The sequence below is a fragment of the Amblyomma mixtum genome, chromosome 6 (genome assembly GCF_055824585.1).
Source record: "Amblyomma mixtum isolate Tamu chromosome 6, ASM5582458v1, whole genome shotgun sequence".
Taxonomy (NCBI): domain Eukaryota; kingdom Metazoa; phylum Arthropoda; class Arachnida; order Ixodida; family Ixodidae; genus Amblyomma; species Amblyomma mixtum.
The window spans coordinates 144,128,123-144,147,603 of NC_143017.1; positions in this window are offsets into that span (position 1 = coordinate 144,128,123).

Below are 19,481 nucleotides of genomic sequence, written 5' to 3' on the forward strand. Positions count from 1 at the left end.
TCGTATTTGCTGAACAACTTGCTGCGATCATTGCAGGATGAGTGAACAACTCGAGAAAACTTGCCCATTGAGAGGTTAACGTAACTTTGGAGAGGTACTCACTTACATAAACAAGACAATGTACTAATCTCTCGTGCGTAGAGTTACGCTCTATTTTACTGCCAAATGTCAAGAAATGCCCCCCTGGTCAGAAATGCTGTTCCACGAAACTGGTGCGATACAGTAATACTGTGCATGGTGAAAGAAAGGCTTATCGGGAAGAAAATTTGAAATTAGTATTGAGAAGATCGGAAATATATCATTCTGGTGAGCTTATAAACGATAGCAGAAGCATATGAGCCACAGACGTTAGGGCCTTTGTGTCATCGCAAGTAGTTTACGTTGCTATAATAAAAGCACCAGTATATGTTCTTTATCAGAGACAAAAAGCCTGGCGAGCTTTTATTGTATGTTCGCTCCATTGCTTTAATTCCTCAGGAAAGAGAAAAATACATCTACCAAGAAACATATCAGGCATTTGTTAGTGTTACTAAATTTGACCAAAATTACGTCGACGAATATAGTAAAAGGGGTACAACAAGCGTACGTATCTGTTGAAGCCGTTTTATTGACAGACTGTCACGAATACTGCGTCATATCATTTTTCAAATCTGTCTCTTCCCACACTACGCACGGTTAATGCATGGAATGCAACAGCATTTTGTTGAAACAGTAAATCGATCAGCTGAAAGTGGAAGCCTTTTCAAAAGAATGCTAAAATTACACGCCTGTGTGGCACGCTAAGATGCCTTTGTAAAATCCGGATTCTCAACGAGTACAAAACGTTAGAAAAACAATGCGCTGAGAAACAAGGCAAGCGACATGTTTCTTTCCATCGAGAAACGACGTTCGCTAGAAAGCTGGACAGAAGCACGCCCATTCCATACCGGATGAGTGCAGAGGCCACGATCCGTATTGTACACGACCGGCCTGTCGACACTTTGTGGGGGGCTAAAAAAGCAAACGCCCACTTAGAAGAAAAAGATAACAAAACAAAAAGTCACATTCGGGAAATCACGTTCGGCAGAAGCGTAGCCTGAGGCATGTCAAACATATACAAGTGGCCGCACGGTCATCGCACCATCGGACAGCCATCTCTAGAAGACGACGTTCAAGAAAGGCCAAGGACATTCTCTGAAGGGGGAACCAAACCCGAGCCCATTTGGGATAGAGGGCTTGGAATACGATGCTCAAAGAGACACTCACCCGACGGCCAGGCACAGGAAAAGCGGCTCATTGACAATGAACGACGATATTCGTCGTTCTGCACAGAATTGGAAACGAGAAATGAATAGAAAGAAGGACAAGAAAGCGTGCTTTCATGCACCACAATAGCCGAGTGGGCTGGGCCAATAACGAAACACGAGCGCCTGAAGACTGAGACTATCAGACCGCCCAAACAGCAGGCATCTAATAGTGTTCTTTTCGCACTCACGTTCTAAGCAAAAAGCATCGCCATCACTTTAAGTTCTCCAATGCGAAGAAACAAGGAAACTGAATGCAGGGCCCTATTCCTCATTGCATGAAGGCCCGGTCTGAATACTTTTCTTTCAAGCTTTGCTGAGGCATTGACCTTGTGTTGTTTTGCATACTTTATAACTACTGTAACATTTTGCAACTTTTGCTTTCCTGCTTTGATATCACTCTTCCGTTTTTAGGAAAATTAGTTCTCTAATTTCGTTCGTCCAAGAAGAGGTTTCTATTGTTACGCTGAAGTGAACGCCAGGTTTTAGAAACATGTGGACTGTCGGTGCGCATACTCTAGACCGCCATTTCGCCAAAGTCAGGTCGCCTACTTTCGTTAATGTTGTATTTTAGTTTCGCGTGGTAAAACCACCAGCAGCTAGTGTGGCAGGACGGGCGCAATTTTGCGGACCTGAAAAATATTCGGAAGCCTTGCGCTGCCCGCGTCTGTCACATGGGTGGCAGAATTATAGCGAGTCTGCTGGGAACAGAAACTGCAAGGCCTTCTTGACTGTCCTTCTCATAAATGCTGTGCAAACCATCTGTGCTGTACGTTTTGTGTTATTTAACTTGCGTGGCACGATAAAAAAAGAGCGTTTCGTTTTGAGAACGTCTTGCCGTCATCATTCCAAGCCCCTTAATGTTTCTCTTCATATTTTCCTCTTGTAGTACGCGGCTTCTCAAAAGCTGTATCTAGTAGCTGACTGCTTATTTCTTTTTGGCAGAGGGAGTAAAAAACTGAAAATAACAGTAAGGTCTCAGAACACATGCATGCAAATACTGGCACTTCGCTCTGTATATCAAGTTTTCGTCAAAAAATATGCCCGCACATAACTACGTGGTACCTTTCCCTAACATACTGAGTGCGCGAAACTTAAGTTGCTGCATTTACCCGCTCTGTTTCCTCTTTTGAATCATATTTCGTGGGTACTGCTAGTTGAATATATTTTTTGTCATAACCGTTACCGCAACGAAGCAAAAAAAAATGATGAAATGATTAACGGCTTCCCAGTACACAAGTTCCACCATATATAGAAGTACAGAAAGGTGGGCAAGTTGGTTATTACTATCCATGGTAAAACAGCACGGAAAAAACACGAGGACGGAACAAACACGACAACACGAGCGCTGGTTTTTTTTTTTTTTGACTAACATGGCGGGACTGTTATAGCTGACACACGAAGAAAAGACGGAGCCCAGGGAACTAGAAATGACATTTAGAAGTACAGAAAGTACTTCTAAATGTCATTTTTAGTTCCCTGGGCTTCGTCTTTTCTTCGTGTGTCAACTATAAGAGTCCCGCCATGTTAGTCAAAAAAAAAAAACAGCGCTCGTGTTGTGTTTGTTCCGTCCTCGTGTTTTTTCCGCGCTGTTTTACCATGGACCATATATAGTCTGCGACTGAAACATGGAACTGAAATCCATGCTGTGCGCACTGAAAATAAAGAACCCTAAAACAAAGATTACAGAATGGGCAATGATTAAGGACTGCGTTGCATGCCTGCGGCGCAACACTGGAGGGCTAGTGAAGCCTTCAGCAATCGCAACATAGCAATAGCAGTTCTCTTACACTTTCCTGTCTAGTGTTGCAACAAGTATGATGTGATCAAGTTTGAAGGAGAAACTGCAAACATAAAATAAATATTGTTACGTGGCCCAAGGCGAGGACGACGCAAGAACGACCCGGGCACAGCGCACAGATCGGAAGCACAGACTCCGCGAAGGAAGCAGAGAGCACAGGGCACCCAAGCCCAGGACACGCGCACCACCGAGACACTTCGTTCACCTCGTCATCATTCACAATATCCGTTGCAGGGCTCCTGGTCGCGAAAACCGTCCCAGTTTACGCTCGGGCGTGGCAGGGGACGGCGAGAGGAAGGGTTTGAGGCGAGAGGTGTGGACAACATCCAGCTGAACTGTACGTGTGGTGGTCTCCGGGAAGGCCAGTGCGATGTGACAACGGTTACCTGGTGGAGGCCACGGTATGAGCCAACATATCGGCACAGAAATTGTTAGGAAAGCTCGACGCGGCAAAATGGCGACCAAAGCAAGACGAGAGTATACCAGGGGAGAAAAAGACTATGCGATGGCAGCGATCGTAGGAGCCCCGCTGTGAGGCATGCGATGCCAGTAGTCGGGATGGCGCCAGTTGGCAGGCGAAGTCGGCCCGGGCAATTGCGTCGTGGACGTATTCAGAAGGCAAAGAAGTAGGAAAACGGACTCTCTCACATCCCCCCTACCATTCACCCTGACTTGCGCCGATGCGCTCATCTCATCACCCCACAAGCTTCCTAATCTAATCTCATCCTATCATCTCTTTTTCTACCGCCTACTGGCTAGCATGCCGTCATTTCCAATGCGCTCAATTACCATAAACAGGCAGGGTTCATATTCTGTCAACATCAGCTACCTTGCTCATTTCAGTTTCGTGTGTTTCATTTTACCTAGGACATCAATCACGCTACAATATACAGGCGTGCATGCACAATTATAACAAAAAAGAAGAGTGGCGACAAAGAGCGATGTAGGCGAACGACAGAAGCGTTGGCCAAACTGACATATCGATCGAACTAGCCCGCAACAGTACGCTCACACAGTTCCTCATTTTTTTATGAACAAACAACCTGTGGAATCATTCACGTTTTCGTTACAGCAGAAAGCATATTCATGGAGGAAAGCAAAAAAAGTTGTTCACTGCTGTTCTCTGGGGTGTGTGCGAGAGCACCAATTCCTTTCGAAACTCCCAAAAGGGCTTTTCAATTCAAATGGTGCCGTGGCACATCGGACCCTCGGCACCTAGACAACCAACACTTGTGAAGATATACAACAAATAAATCCATCTCATGTTCTGCGCACAGTGCTACAATATTGGCCTGCTGTGATCGCAGAATGGGCACAGTGAACGAAAAACGTACCCAGAGTAGGCAGAGAGTCAGGTGGAGGGATTGGTGTCGAAAAGCTTGCGTGTATTTGGAGCTCGACAGAAAGCGTACTTGAACCGCAGCGAACGTAACCTGGTTTTGTTGTTGATGATGATAACAGTAACGGTGACAATTTCAGGTCAGAATTCTTTCTTTCGGCTAAAATACCTTACTTACGCAAACTGCCCCTGTACGAGCCCTCTCCAAGTCGTAAAAACCAACCACACAAAATTTCTCGAATTAGTCAAGCCCAGTTTTTGGACAGTTTCAATTACTGAATCGTGAAGTATACTAGAGAAACGCAAAAGAAAACTTAAGATTGCCTCTTTTATTCCTACTGAAATTTTTGCCTCCCATTGGTGTATGAGGGTGTTGTTGTCAGAGAATAGCTACGAACCAAATTTTTGCATACGAAGAAAATGGTTTTCTTAGCATGAAATCAATATTTATAGACAAGCGCTTCAACCGTAACTTTTCTTCGCGTCTAGAAGACAACATATGATCATAGAATAACGAAGCGTTAGGGACTAAACAGAAAACGCTAACTTAGAAGGAGGAAAACAGATGCGTTCTTCTCAGCTCCGCAAATTTGTTCTATTGCTGGGCGGGCTGATACCACTTTTTTTCCTTTAAACATCTTTGCAACTTACACAGAAGGCAGCCGCAGTCGCTTGCGATCCGTGGTGACTCCCTTGAGAATATCCTGCTAAAACATTAAACGGAGCCAAGGAGGCGCCTTTTCGCGTTTCTTGACCACGCAAAAAACGCTGCATTACTGTTATTTTTTTCGCATCGACCATTTTGGTCGTTCTTCTCTTATCCTTCCCTGTCAGGGGCTTTTCTGCCGCCCATCCAATCTGTTCATGCATCTTATTTTGGGCAGTGTCTGGGCTTTCTGTCATTGTTGAACATCGGCATTTTTTTCTTCCCGGAAATCCTACGTTGATGCCTGGCGTGGTGCCCACCGGATTATTTTTGTCCGTTTCTTTTTGTGTTCGCCTGTATGCCAAAGCTTCGGAAGCAGCAAGCATCTGTTCACGCTTCCGGAGGCGTCCAGTGTAGGCTTTCACTAAATGGCTTCCGCGAGAGGACACGACGCCATTAGGCGCCTTCGTCCGGAATGCTCAACGGTCTCTGCTGTGCTTGTTAGCGTGCCGAACGGCTTTTTTTCGTCCGTCCACTTTCTGGCTATTGCTTTTTCATGACTCCATCGGTCGTTGGGCTTCCGGGGAAGGGTGGTATTGTCACTGTTATTTTGCCTATTTTGGTTTTCACAGGCCGTGAACATTGGCCATTAAATTTCACTCTCTTCTTTTCACTGCCAAGCAGACTGTGCGTCGCCACTCACAGTGGATAGCTTTTCGCAGAGAATGCGCTGAAACCTGCTACCGCATTGCTTCTTTTTCCGTTTCTCGTTTCGTCTCATTGCTAACGACATAGTAAATGGCACATACAGTGTGCCATGCAGTCACAACCAAAAAAGTTTTACAGCGCAGCTTTAGGGTGACCGTAACACAACGAATATCTCTGTCCGCATAGGTCTGGTAGTGCCAAGTGCAGAACGGTGAACCTGGTCAAGAATGTCTCTTGCACTTTTTGTTTCAACTGGCGTGCGTGCTCTATCCAAAAAAAAATATCGCTGGTAATAATTATTCTCCATCGCAAAAGCGCAACGCATCAGACCGTCTTTGAGAACTTCGGCCAGTTGGGGCGCCCATAGTGATTCTTTGTGCCCCATGCAGCCCACGCCCGTAATCGTGACTAGACTCTAAGTTAATAATATTCCACTGCCGTTTGAAGTATTTCAACGAACACAGATCAACTAAAGAGCGCCAGCGCGAGTACATCCTAATGGAAGTCCCCTTTAGCTCTGCCAAAAATGGAACGAAATAATCGGTTGAGGTTAGCTAACTGGCCGGCTTTATGGAGTAAGTTCTGTCCTTTTCGTTTTTCAGCTGCCAGTGCTTGAAATTGAGATTCGATGGTAACCTAATCTTGTTTGTGTTTGTCATACAGGTCATCCGTGCCGATATTTGGGGAATATGCTCCTATAGCAAAAAACTGCATGGCCTACTCAGATTCTTGCTTGTTTTCAGGGTTTACTGAATTACCGAGCACCCTTTTGCATCCTGTTGAAGTGTAAGTTCACAATCTTCTGCATTTCGTGGGGTTGCAAAATGCAGTGGCATAAAATCGAGCGTGAAACGCGATTATTGCACCACACAGCAGGCACACAGTCAAACCGAGTCTCCTTCCCTGTTCGGACTAACGCACCACACACGTGTGCGTCTATAATCCATAACGACGCATTCAGTGTGCACTCTTGAGTAAGACGTGAGGCTTAGACGGAAGGTGTAGGGATATTATGTCATTCGCAAAGCTGCAGCACGCTCGTAAAGCAGTCGTCACAGGGAGGGTCGTGTCCAGTCTTCAGGAATTGGTGCTTGAGGACTTCGTAACATAAAAAAAATGACTGAACGACCAGGAGAAAGAAAATAAATAAAATTCTTCAGGAGCTGCAGAAGCCTCTAGGCTTACGAGCAAAGACTAAGCCACATGCATACAGAGAAAGTATGATAGCAAAGAGATGGAGATGGCGATGCTCGTATAGATGTCCAAAAACGTTAACAGGCGGACCGCATTCACAATAAATTTCGCTTTACGCGCCATCCCCAAAGCAATGGCAACATGATGCCCCTGTATAAGGTACGGTGTGCAGTTCTTGGTAACAACATCTGCTATGCAGCCGTGAAAGCAGTAGCCTGCAGTGCAGGCATTGCCCAAATACCACAATGGCCGATCATTTCAGCATCAATACTGAGCATGGCATTCTTTGAAAGAAAAAAAATTTTGCGCAACTCTGGCTTTTTGAGACGATGTTGTAGCCTCTACTACCGGCTTGCGTGGTACGTGCGGTGGGCACTTATTCCGTGACGCATTCAAAAGAAAACCTATAAATCAGAAATAGGAGGAATGTGGGCTATTGGGTGCTCGAAGCTTAATTGGTGACGGAAAAAGGTCCTCTTGCTGGGAAGCTGGCCAGCTGGCTAAGGCTGTCTACTACAGCTCAATTACAACAATTCAAATATTACAAACTCATTACAGACTCATCGCTTGTAAAAAGCACTAAACAATGCAAGTGTTAACACAATAAGCTAAGAATTCAAATTATAAAATAGGTCATGAACTCCTTGTGTCTAAGAAAGACGAACTCAAGCGGAACGGATGCCAGAAAGCCAGACAGAAGGAATTTCAACTTCCAGGTGTCTGGCGCGCCGTCATTATTTCAAAGTGGATTTAATGCTATAGAGTTTATCACGAAGTCCCAAATCGTGACTTCAATTTTCTGTTACTCTCCTTTCTCTTTCTTTTTTTTTTATCCCCTCACCCCCTTCCCCCCGTGTAGGGTAGCAAACCGATTATTATTTCGGTTAACCTCCCTGCCTTTCCTCTTCTATATCCTCCTCCTCCTCCCAAATCGAAAGTGCTTTGCCACAAAATTTAACTTATTTTAGCAAGAACTATGTGTATTCTCTGGCCGCCGTGATTGTTGTTGACTGCTTAATTCCAAAGCAGCACTCAAGCCAGAGGAAGCTTATTCTTTCCTAGAAAGGAGATCGCAGCATCACTTACGAACGACACGTCAGCCTATAGTAAGCATATATTGATGTGTACAGTCGAGCCAACATATAACTGCCGCAGCTGTAACGCAACTCTCGTAATATAAACTACGCTGGTGCCCCCGTCAAAGTAAGTATTGATTATTAGTTATTTATTATAGAAAAACTATTGAATTATCGAGAATGTTGCCCCTAGGAAAAAGTAACCAATGCGTTACAAAATTAATAATTGATAACAGAAAACTTAAATATATTCACAACAACGCTGCTCACTTCAAAAAGTAATCAATTCAATAAAAATAAATAGCAATCAAAACAGTGAAAATCATTGCATAATGAGATTGTTTCCCAGCAGGAAAAGGATCAATTCACTACAAACTTCCCATTATCATGAATATAAAGATTTAATAAATTATCGACAACACTTTCTGTGAAAAAAACGTACTCAGCTCATTACAAATTAGTACAATTCGAATACAAAAAGCGTCATCGGATTTCCGAGCATATGACCCGATGTAAAAATAATTATTTCTTTACATAATTACTGATAATCGACTACAGAAAATGTAATGGAATTATCAAAATGTTGCCCGTGTCACGAAGTAATTGTTATACTGAAAATCCCTGGTATTGAAAAGATTTTTTTTTTCTCTCTGTCTCTCCCAGATGCCCTGTGCCAACTGCTCACGTGGCCAACAGCGCAAGAAAAAGAATGCCTCCCCTAACGGCACTCGCCTTCTTTTAATCAGGTGAGCAGTCATCTGGTTCCATTTGGTAAGCTTCATTAAATAACTTTCGAACCATGCTCCGCATATTCGAGCAGAGGAAAAACAACGAGCCCTCTCTTCCTCTAACATCACAACGTGTTTAATGTAAGTTCCACTCAGCAAGGCGATAAAGATGTCGCATAAGTTTGTTTTCTACACAAATGAGCTGAAACGGGCCTCATTCCAGATAAAATATGTGCAACATACGTTTTAACTGGAGCTTACATGAAACCGGCGAAGTCTATGTTGTATCAAGAGTCAGAATGTATACCTAAGGAACCGAAACACAAACCTGTTATTAACAAAACTATAAGTGACATAAGGCCTATATGAAAGGGATAGTTATCAAGCCTGAAAAATGAAGTTGGCAGTCGAAAGATATGAACCAATGAAAACATATTACGCATGTGTGAAGCTTAACCCCTACCCAGGAACCAGTTAGTGAAAAAAACTCTCGAAATTGAAGCTGAGTGCTCTTCTCTCCAGACGATTGATTGAGCACAAAGTTCCAAAAGCTGCCTGAAATAAAAGAACGCTTCTGCTTCCACCATCCTACACCGAGGACATGATCGTGCGTTTAATGCAGAAAAATAAATAGTTGCATATTTTTTGCCTGTAATTTAGCCTTTTTAGAACTAATTAAGAGAGACTCCTAGCAAAAATGATATTTTCAATGGAAACGTTTAACGGCAACTCTGCGCCAAGATCCCTCGCATATCACTTGTCGGCACTTCGGAGCTACTTTACCGCGGGTGCGTATACAAGGCCCGCATAAATCTCTCATCGGCGAATACACCACACCTTTTAATCAGGGAAAGCCGCAGTATCTCATATAAGTGATAAATGACGGTGGTGGTGTCGAATGTGCAGCGTAATCGCAGACATTTCTTGGATAATGAGCAAAATGAAGTTGCCCTAATCGCACTATCCTGTTCTCTCCTTTCTTTCGCGATGTTTTTTTTTTCAAATAGCGAATGCGTCGGCTTTAGGCACACGACAGGCAGCGGACTCATTCTTCAGCCTCGATACCCGAGGCACTGGTGCGCAGGGGTGCATGCCGGGACTGTAACAAGCCCGTAGGCAGCGCACTTGCTTTGACCGTCGCCTTACGTCTCCATTCATTATGTTTTTACTTGCAGCGTTGAGCTAATAAATACGCTCTCAGGAGCCTCACTAGGAGCCGCTTCCTAAGTGCCGAGAGCCCTCGTATCTATAAGATCCGCAAAGACAGGCAGTTCATAAATAATCGACTTGTTTAGCTCGTGGTAGTGTTGCCTGCTTGAATCCATTACTGAAAGATATCATCTTCTAGCTTTACTATACCCATCGAATCCAAACCTTGCGCCAAGGGCACCTGAGAATAATCTGCCATTGTTTACAGTTAGGAACCTGGCGCCTACTGTGTCATGACCGCTAATGATGCATACTTTGTTGAGAGATGAGTACAGTAAAAAAGAGAAATATGAGGGAAGTGCTACTTACTATAGATTGAGGTCGATAGAAGAAGACATCGTCCGCAACACAAATGCATCGTGAGTGATGAATAAAATCTAATTATAATAAAAGAAAGGGGCATAGTGCCCAGAAAATAAATCTGTTTCGGTAAAGATAAAAGCTTTGATGACATGACCGTGACTGGTTGGAAAATTGTAAATGGAAGTCTTTGGAAGAACGCTTCGTCCTCAAGCAGGGATGCCTCGGCAGGCGACGATTATTATGGTTTGGTTTGGTTTTATGGGGTTTAACGTCCCAAAGCGACTAAGGCTATGAGAGACGCCGTAGTGGAGGGCTCCGGAAATTTCAACCACCTGGGGTTCTTTAACGTGCACTGACGATTATTATGAAAATAACACCCGAGTGATAGAAACGAAAAGGACCAGGTATGTTTTCTATCCTCAAGCGTGTTAGTCTTACTAATGAAGTGTTTTTTCTTCTACAAGTTCGCAGTGCCCCGAAGAATTACGACTTATTCAAAATGTAACAATATGGCCTTTAAGAAAAGCCACGTTGTACTCCAGCAAATTAGAGCGATCTGTTGCACGTTTTACCTGTGGACGCCCTGTGAAGCAAACGGTATACACACACAAATACGGTTTCTTGTAACACCTGGTATAGTGGCACAAAAAACGTCCAAAACATCTTATGCTGCTTGATATCAGATATATATAATGAACGCAAAAAAAAAACCACATGCGGTCATGCGACGTGATCAACAAATCTACGTTTCAGAACAGGGGGCACAACTGGATTCTCCATTGTTCGCCTTTAACACTCCGTTTTTTGAATTTTCAACTGGACTTCGGCGTTACATTTATTTTTTTGGGCAGCTACTTGGAGCTTTAGTAGGCGGAAGCCTCTGCAGGGTGAGGGTGGTCCGACGGAAGAGGGGAGGAGGGACTGAAGCCTTGGGGAAGGAAAAGGTTCGTGCTCGTGGCTGGATGAAGAATTTTTACGATTGGCAGCTCGTAGGTCCATTAGTGGCACTGCTATTGAGGCTTCACGTACAGGCTCACAGACACATCTTTTTCACCAGAAAATGGTTATAAACTATCACCGTTAAAACAGAACTGTTAAGAGATGAATACAGGAAATGCAGTTTTCACACGAAAGTGTCAAGACTGCCGTTCTTCGGGGAGAGGGGGGGGCACCTAGGTCACGTGGCCTTGCGGCGTCACCACAACCCGCCCATCTTATTTGAAGAAATTGAAAACCGTGCCAGGAGTAAGTTAAATTAAGATTGGTGGCGAGAGGTTCCTCGCGAAGAGCACCCTCTGTCCCACAAGTCTCATCAGGGGAAACATCTGCCATTGCGGGGCAGTGGCTCATCGCTCAACCGCTGCCTAGCTGCGTCAGGAGTTGTGTAAAGATTCCCGGGGACCTATGAATGTAATGTAAAGAAATGCTAATTTCCCATATACTGGCATTAACCCAGAGTCTTAAGGGGGCCCTTAAGTCTCCTCTCCAATTTTTTAAGACCACTAAATAAATATTGTTTCACACAACGAAACGCTTAAGCTATGATGGCAATGACAATTTCGCTGATTCTACTTGATGTATTACTGAAAATTATATGCATTGTGCAAATTTTTCAATGTTACGGCAGTACACAGCGAATACCTCAGGTGGTCGAAGTTTCTGCAGCCCTGCACTACGGCGTCCTTCATAGCCAGAGTCGCTTTAGGACGTTGAACCCCATAAAAATGAAACCGAAACCTAGTATGTGTTATTTGTGCTTTCTTAACTGGACTATAAATTCGTCACAAATAGAGTAGGTCATAAGTGAACAAATATATTTCGCGCTTACCTGGCGTTCTTTGTAATGCATACACCTATCTGCAGATCCAGTAGCAGTTTAGTCAAATATACACAAGAAAATAAAGATGAGCGTTTATTCTGGTTTCTTAAACGCATCCGCTCTCTAGCCTCGAACGCAGAGAAGCTTTTTCGGGCACCTCTAGGGCATTTTAATGTCATTTTTCTAGGTATGAGTACCTCCAGCGAAACAGATTAAATCTATCTTGTTGAGACACCGGAGCAATTCCAATGCTACGTATGGCTGGCTTCATCATAGTGCAATATATGTAATATAAAAGGCGCGCTTATATGCACATTAATAATTAGCTCATCTCATGCGAGTTCATTTCTGCACGTGTTGTTGCGCCCGAAGCTTTAACTTTCTAAACCTCTTGAAACAACCTTGCAGAGATGTTCGCCCACTTGTAAGTTGTACTGATCAGTATTTTAGTGGTTAGGTTGTGAAGCTGAGGCTCTATTTATTAGGAAATTTCAGTTATGCCCTGTAAACGAAAAGAGGTAGCGTAACTCTATAATCGCCCGCGTGTAGAGGATTTCCGTGAAAGTTGAGAGAAACAAAGTGGTAGAGATGAGCAGCAGCAAATAGGTAATCAGCAACAACGGCAAGCAAACAAATGATGCCACCGTTCTGCAGGGAATGTGTCATTATTCTTCATCGACCGGCTTTTGCATCGCCAAGACGCTAAAGAAACACACACGGAAGAGGGAGCCGGAATCGTCAGCACTTCTTGCCTCTCTCGTCCTCTAGCAGCAGCAGATAAAAATATACAGCACTTAAAAACGCTACAGCGCGGCCGTTATTCGCTCTATACAGATACGGTAAGATGTAATAGCAAGCATTAGACGCCGTACGCGCGGCGATAACGTTTTGCGGAATAAGGCGGAAAACATTTTTTTTTCGTTTTTTTAACTGATGCAAAGGTAAACACAGTGGCAGAGAGTAATGTAAAGCTAAAAGTGCTGTACAATCGGCGTGACTCCAAATAAGCCAGAAAGAAACTTGGCCCAAAAAGATAAATGCCACCAACGGGTTGTTAGTTGTCGGCCGAGGTGGAGGTCGTTTGCAAGAAAAACTGTCCTGATAAAAGGCCTGTCCTTGTTGGGGAGCCATATTTCACCAACCACTTGCTTGCGCCAGCGGCCTTTCTGCTGGCAAAGCTTGCATCTTTCACTACCTTGAACTTAACCTTTTTCTACCCAGAGCTTCTCCGCAATCGAAGAATGTAAGAAGTAAACAAATAAGGTTAAAAAGTATTTGTTATCGCATTTTCGGTGTAAGAATACAGAGACTTCTCTAAGATTTTGTACCAGCTAGTTTCTCATGTCTGCCATTTGTTTTTATTTCGGAATAGCAGCGTACCAACGCTCCATCCACCATGCACGAAAAGGCCCAGTACACTGCGAACAAGAGTGAAAATTTAGAATTTGTGTTACGCGACTGTTGATATACGTAACATGGTAGTATCTGCCTACGCTTTTCAGGAAGATGTCTAACGTTTCTTTCATATTTTCCGCTGCATTACATTCCGCGAGAAATTATAAATCAGCCCCCACTCAGAAAAGTCTGCTCCCAGGAGGCCATTTGCACTTGTGCTTGTAAAATCTGCTTTTTTGCTTATGTGGGCACCTTCTTCATGTCTGAGAACACGTGAAACTATCTGCGTGGGTGGCACGTTCCGTATTTGCAAAAAGTAACCGGGCAACTTTTTTTTTCTCCGCCGCGTAGCAAAGCACTTATGGCAGGTCTTAACCCCTCAATCTGCATAAAGAAAGATGAGCCCTTTATCTCACGCGCTGACGCCTTTCGCTCGTTAGGGGTGCCGTTCAGGCTCCGTTATACGATTGACAATCAAAAGCCTGTTGCTCGGTCACTTTTGGCAGAGGGGGTACGAGTGTTTATTTCCTTGCGAGTGCACCGCTTTCGGTTCTCATTCCTTATCGAACATCAAGTGCTCCCCTTCCCCGTGTTCGTGTTCGTTGATCATTTTGTAATTTCTCGCCATTGTTGGTTTCTAGAAAGTGAGTAATTATTGGAAAGTATCCTCTCTATAACGAAGATAACTGCCAAATATTGTCCCCATTACTGCGGGTTTCAATAAATGCCCTTCACCAGCGCAGAAGCTGCATGTGTAGTGTTACCCTGGCGTTTCTTGCACCCCACGAAACTTTTCTTCTCTGACGTTTCCTCATCATCCTCTTACAGGAGAGTTGCTTTAGTTTCTACCTACGGTGCGTTCGGCTTCCTTTCTCTTCTTATAGTGTCGACATCCCCTCAGCTGCCTGGCCCCGTTGAGGCAATACCACTTAAGGCTCAGTGGCACCTGAGAGTCACGTAGGCTGTGCGTACGTTCTGGTCCAAAAGTGACAGTCACAGTCCGGTGGCACGCTACTAGAATTTCTCCACTTGCGAAAGCGAGTCATAAAGTACCTGCCAAGCAGCGGCACGCAAATGGGCACGGAAGCTTGTTAAACATCCGGCTTCTCGTTGGCGGTAACCGTCAAGATTGCAACTTTCGTTCTCACCAAAAGCCATTCGGGATAGTCAACCGCAAGACACCCTTGCAGTTGAGATCACCAGTTCAGTCGAGCATCTCCTCGGTGGCATGCCCTTCGCCACTCGCAGCTGTGCATGGATGTTTAGCTCGGTGAACAGCTACATGTGCTAGGCAAACTTCCTTTCCTCCGATACTGCATGTGTTCTTTCTCTCCTGCAGGAGGCACTGACGCTAGCGCTGTTCAAACCAGAAATGACCACTTAATGCCCGCTCTCGCTGTCCTCCTCTTTTACCCTTTCCTGCTCATCCTCTTACACCAAGCGCCAACACCCTCCTTGTTTCATCATTCGGCCGCGTACTTTTGCAGGAGGTGCCCAGTATGCCCCACAAGCATCTGGAAGACCTCCCTGGTCACGTTCATTCCTAAAGCTGGCAAGGCCATCAACACGGACAACCTCGGTCTCATCTCTCCGACTTCCTGTGTGGGCAAACTCATGGAGACGATAGTACGCGACAGGTTTTCCGAGTTCATGGAATGCAAACACCTTTTTTCAGACACCATGCTCGGGTTTCGCCCACACAGATCTGTACAGGATATCCTGCTACAACTCAATCGGGGTGTCCTCGACCCCGTCGAATACCCCCACAATGACAAGGTCGTACTGACCTTGGATTTGAAGGGAGCACTAGACAACGTTACCAACGAGATCATTCTCACCCACCCCTCCCAAAGTAACTGCGGCAGAAACGCCTTTCGATACATTTGTCAATTTTTGACCGACAAACAATCTTACATTCGAATCCAGGATAAGAAACATGGCCCTTTTCATTTAGTAACCAGGGATACACTGCAGGGCGCGGTGCTCTCTCCCCTGCTATTCAATCTGTCTATGATGCACCTACCGGCACAGCTGGGCGCTGACGCCGGTGTGTAGCATGCGCTCTACGCCGATGACATCACCCTGTGGGCCACACAGGGTTCCCTCGGAGAGATTGAGGCCAACCTGCAGGAGGCGGCGACCATAGTGGACCGTTATGCTCACCGCTGCGGCCTCCAATGCTCCACATAAAAGTCGGAATTTGTGCACATACGCCCCTCACCATAGTGCACAGCCAAAATTTCATTGACTCTTGAGACAGGTCCAATCTCTGAAAATATCGCAGTCCGGTTACTGGGGCTCTTTATACATCAAGACAAATGGTCAGAAACAACATTGGGGTCCCGAACTTGGGACCTCCACCTAGTACTTAAAGGCTGGCCCCCTCTGGGTCACCTCATGCAAAACCTCCTTAAGTGTATCCGTACATAAATGTTTTCCACCACCACCATCTTGTCACCTGTTCCGGCCTATTTCTCCTCTCTTCTTAGGAACGCTTTTAATCTCTCCGCGTCTTCCTCGTTTGCGCTTTTCCAATCATGTACCTCCGGGGAACAAAATGGTGTCTCCAACGCCGCTAAAGCCACGATTAGACGCTTAACAGTTAGGCTATAAAAAGTTTCCGCGTTTCCGCTGTAGGCAGCCATACCTAGTAAAGAACACAAAAATATCGAGGGTTTCAACAACAGCCCTTACATCTGCACATTATTTATCATCCTTTTTTTTTTCATTGCGATTAATGGATTACGCACAATTTGTTACAATGTAAGACATTCAAAAAAACGCATGCGTATACGTCAAAGCCTAAGTGATTCTCACAAACAACCCAAAACAAGGACCAGTTGTTAGACATGGCGGTATGTGCATAGGATAGCGGGTGTTCACTGATTTTACTTCCCTTGTTCCGTTCCCCACACCAGCAACGTCAAAGTCGCGTTGCTCAAAAAAGGTGAGAGTTAGCCGAAAGGCTTCTGAAGCAACGCTGTTTACGCGAAAAAAGAAGATGTGCAGATAACTCCAAAAATGAATTTTTTTTAATGTCACTCTGTAATTAACGTGATCCGCTTCATGCACAAGAAATAAGGGACTACTTTTTCTCAAATATTAGCCATTTATTCAGCGATATCTTAGTGTTGACTCTTTCAAGTAAACCAAACAAGATGCTATGAAAAAGCTGTGGTTTAACCAGAACTAGATAATGGAGCACATTTTTAACGAATTCAGTTGTTTGAACAATAGTTTTCTTTATTTTTGTGCTGCAGAGAATTATTCGTTTTAAGTATAGGGTAAATTTTGAAAATTACTCACTGAAAGCCTCTTGTATCATTCTTGCATTATATGCGCTTTTTTGTACGAGGACTTGCCATGTTCAATAAACTATCAAGTATTGCTCACTAGCCCAAGGTTATGAATAAACGAAAGACGTGATGGCTATAACGGCCCTGAGCGCCGCAGTCAAAGGAGGTTCATTCTTCAAAATTGTTAGCTTCCATTTCCCCGGCCACTAGACGTAGCTTGCCCACCTGATATGAAGTTCAGCGCGTCAACTCCCAATCAGGACTGTCGTGCTCAGGATTACGAATAGGCGCAGTGATATCAATCAAGCAAACGAAGTACGGTACACTTCTCCGGTTAGTAAAAAGACACATCGAAAGCTGCCTGCATTTGAAACTATTAGTGCATATAAACAATAATTTACACGATGGCACCTCTGATCAGTTTTAACTTCCTTAGAGGATTAGATCTGCGATGTTGATTTTCTTTTTATGTAAGTGCCAAGCATGTTCTTTTTACTGGTAGTCTTTCTGTTGACTTTTGCATTTTAATGAGTTTATTGAGATTGTGCGGAAGAAATAGCCCAAGACCAAGATCCGTGGAGTATTTACCCGGGATAAGGAATGGACTTTTTCTACATATCTATTTTCTCTTCAATTCTTCTCTAGCTTCGTATGGCGCTCTTTAGTTTTGCAGAAAGATTCTTCAAAGATTCTTGTTTGTATCTTTCAGTTTCCCCTGTCGCATGTACAGAACACAAAATGTCGTTAAATTGCCTTTTCTATATTTCGTACTCGTAATTTGTTAGCCCCACCAGAATTCAGTCGCCATGCGATTTGTTCAGTTTGTGCGTTGATGTGAGTAGACTGACTTTATCAACTCTGCTAATTGCTAACGTTAAAAAGACACTCATAGGTTCTTTTTTAAGTGAATGGACAAAAATATCATTACTTCGGGTTTCAGCAACCTACTGCACATTATTAAGGGCAGTTTGAATTGTTTAGTATAATAAGTTACTGAAAATGCTTGAACCATAAGTGAATTGAATAATATTATGTGTGGGTAAGCCCATGAAGACAGGACTACACGACCAAAGGCGATGGAATGATTTAATGGCGGCGGGCCTAGCGCGAGCGCTTCGTACCGCGCCACTGCCCACGACACTATGCGGGGCCACCGAGCGATCTTCCGCCGCGCGAACTAGAAGAACGGCAGTGACGATGAAATACTGGACCTGACGATGGGCGTGGCAGGAGGGATGAACACAGAAGAAAAGATGCAGGGCTTGCCGTCACGGTGAAAGAGATGAGCAGATGATGATCGGATGAGCGCTGGTTCTGGAAGCTTCCGGGCCGCAGGTCACCTTGAGCCGATGGCCAAAGCCCATGGGCGCACCAAACGCCATGGGCAGGGGGCTCTGTGCGCGCGTGTCTCGGATCGATCGGGTGGCGTAGGATCCGGTCGGTAGGATCAGTTCGTCGTGTCTTGTGGTCGGGGCAGAGAACAGGGCTAGGGCGGACGGCGATGTCGGTTCTGGTCAGGGGCGCTGGGGCACAGCCGGGCGGTGCTGAGCAGGAACACAAGGCAGACGACCATGGGAGACGCAGCACGCCGAAGCTTCAAGACCAGCATGGCGACATTCACCCCGCACCACACACCAAATGTTACACAATGGCAAGCCGATGAAGACGGGACTACATGACATATGGCGATTAGATGATTTGATGATGATGATGATGATGATGATGATGATGATGATGATGATTATGATATTCTCAAGCTTAATGGCACATACCCACGGCGGGGGATTGGCCAGGGTGCTTAACGGATAATTAGATGATTTAATGGCGGCGGGTGCCAGCGCTCCGTGCCGCGCCACTGCTCACTTTGTCGTCTTCTAGTCCGTCTAGTCTTCTAGCGTCTGTATTTTCAAAATAAAAAAAAGACAGATATTTCACTCATACAAAGTCAAACTGGAGATCGCGTCTCTGATAAACACATCAGAGCGTGATAGTATTCGTCAGTGCCAACTGTATTACATTCCAATGGGGACAAATAATTATTCAGCCTTGTTCAGATAAGTTTTGAAATATTTATCTTTCTATTACTTCTCTTGAGCACAGTAAAATAAGATATATTTCCTCTATTACTATCGTCACCATCTTCATAGGCAAAGTTAGGTCAACTTCGAAAGAAAAGCCTGCGGTGGAGATAACATTATCCATATACTGCTCCAGCCTTGTCTCGCCAACCCAGGTAAATCTCCTTTTCCTTTCTCATATGAAGAATGACTGCTGCCTTCTAAACTTTTCTTTTTCAAGGTATATAATCTGTAAGGCTAACAGACCATCAGTTATCAGGAATTACCTGTCTTACCCGCGTCCATCTTTTCCAGTTCACTTCATCGAGGGTGCCATAAAACGAACTTCTTCCGTAGTTTCTGCTGATGATTTTTTTGCTCTTAATGTTACGTCTACCATTCTTCGCTTCATAGCACACTCAGTGTGTGTAATCTAATTTCGAACTTTTCCTTCCGCATCAATAGTTAGCGCCATGTCGCATTACCAGCTGGTTGCAAACTTTATATATATATATATTTTTTCTATTCAAAATGATACGTATCCTCCCCCTCATCACCTCACACTTCGTGCAAAGCTAACCCTAACCCGCTCTTATTGCCTCTGTAATTTGATTCTCACGCTTCGGA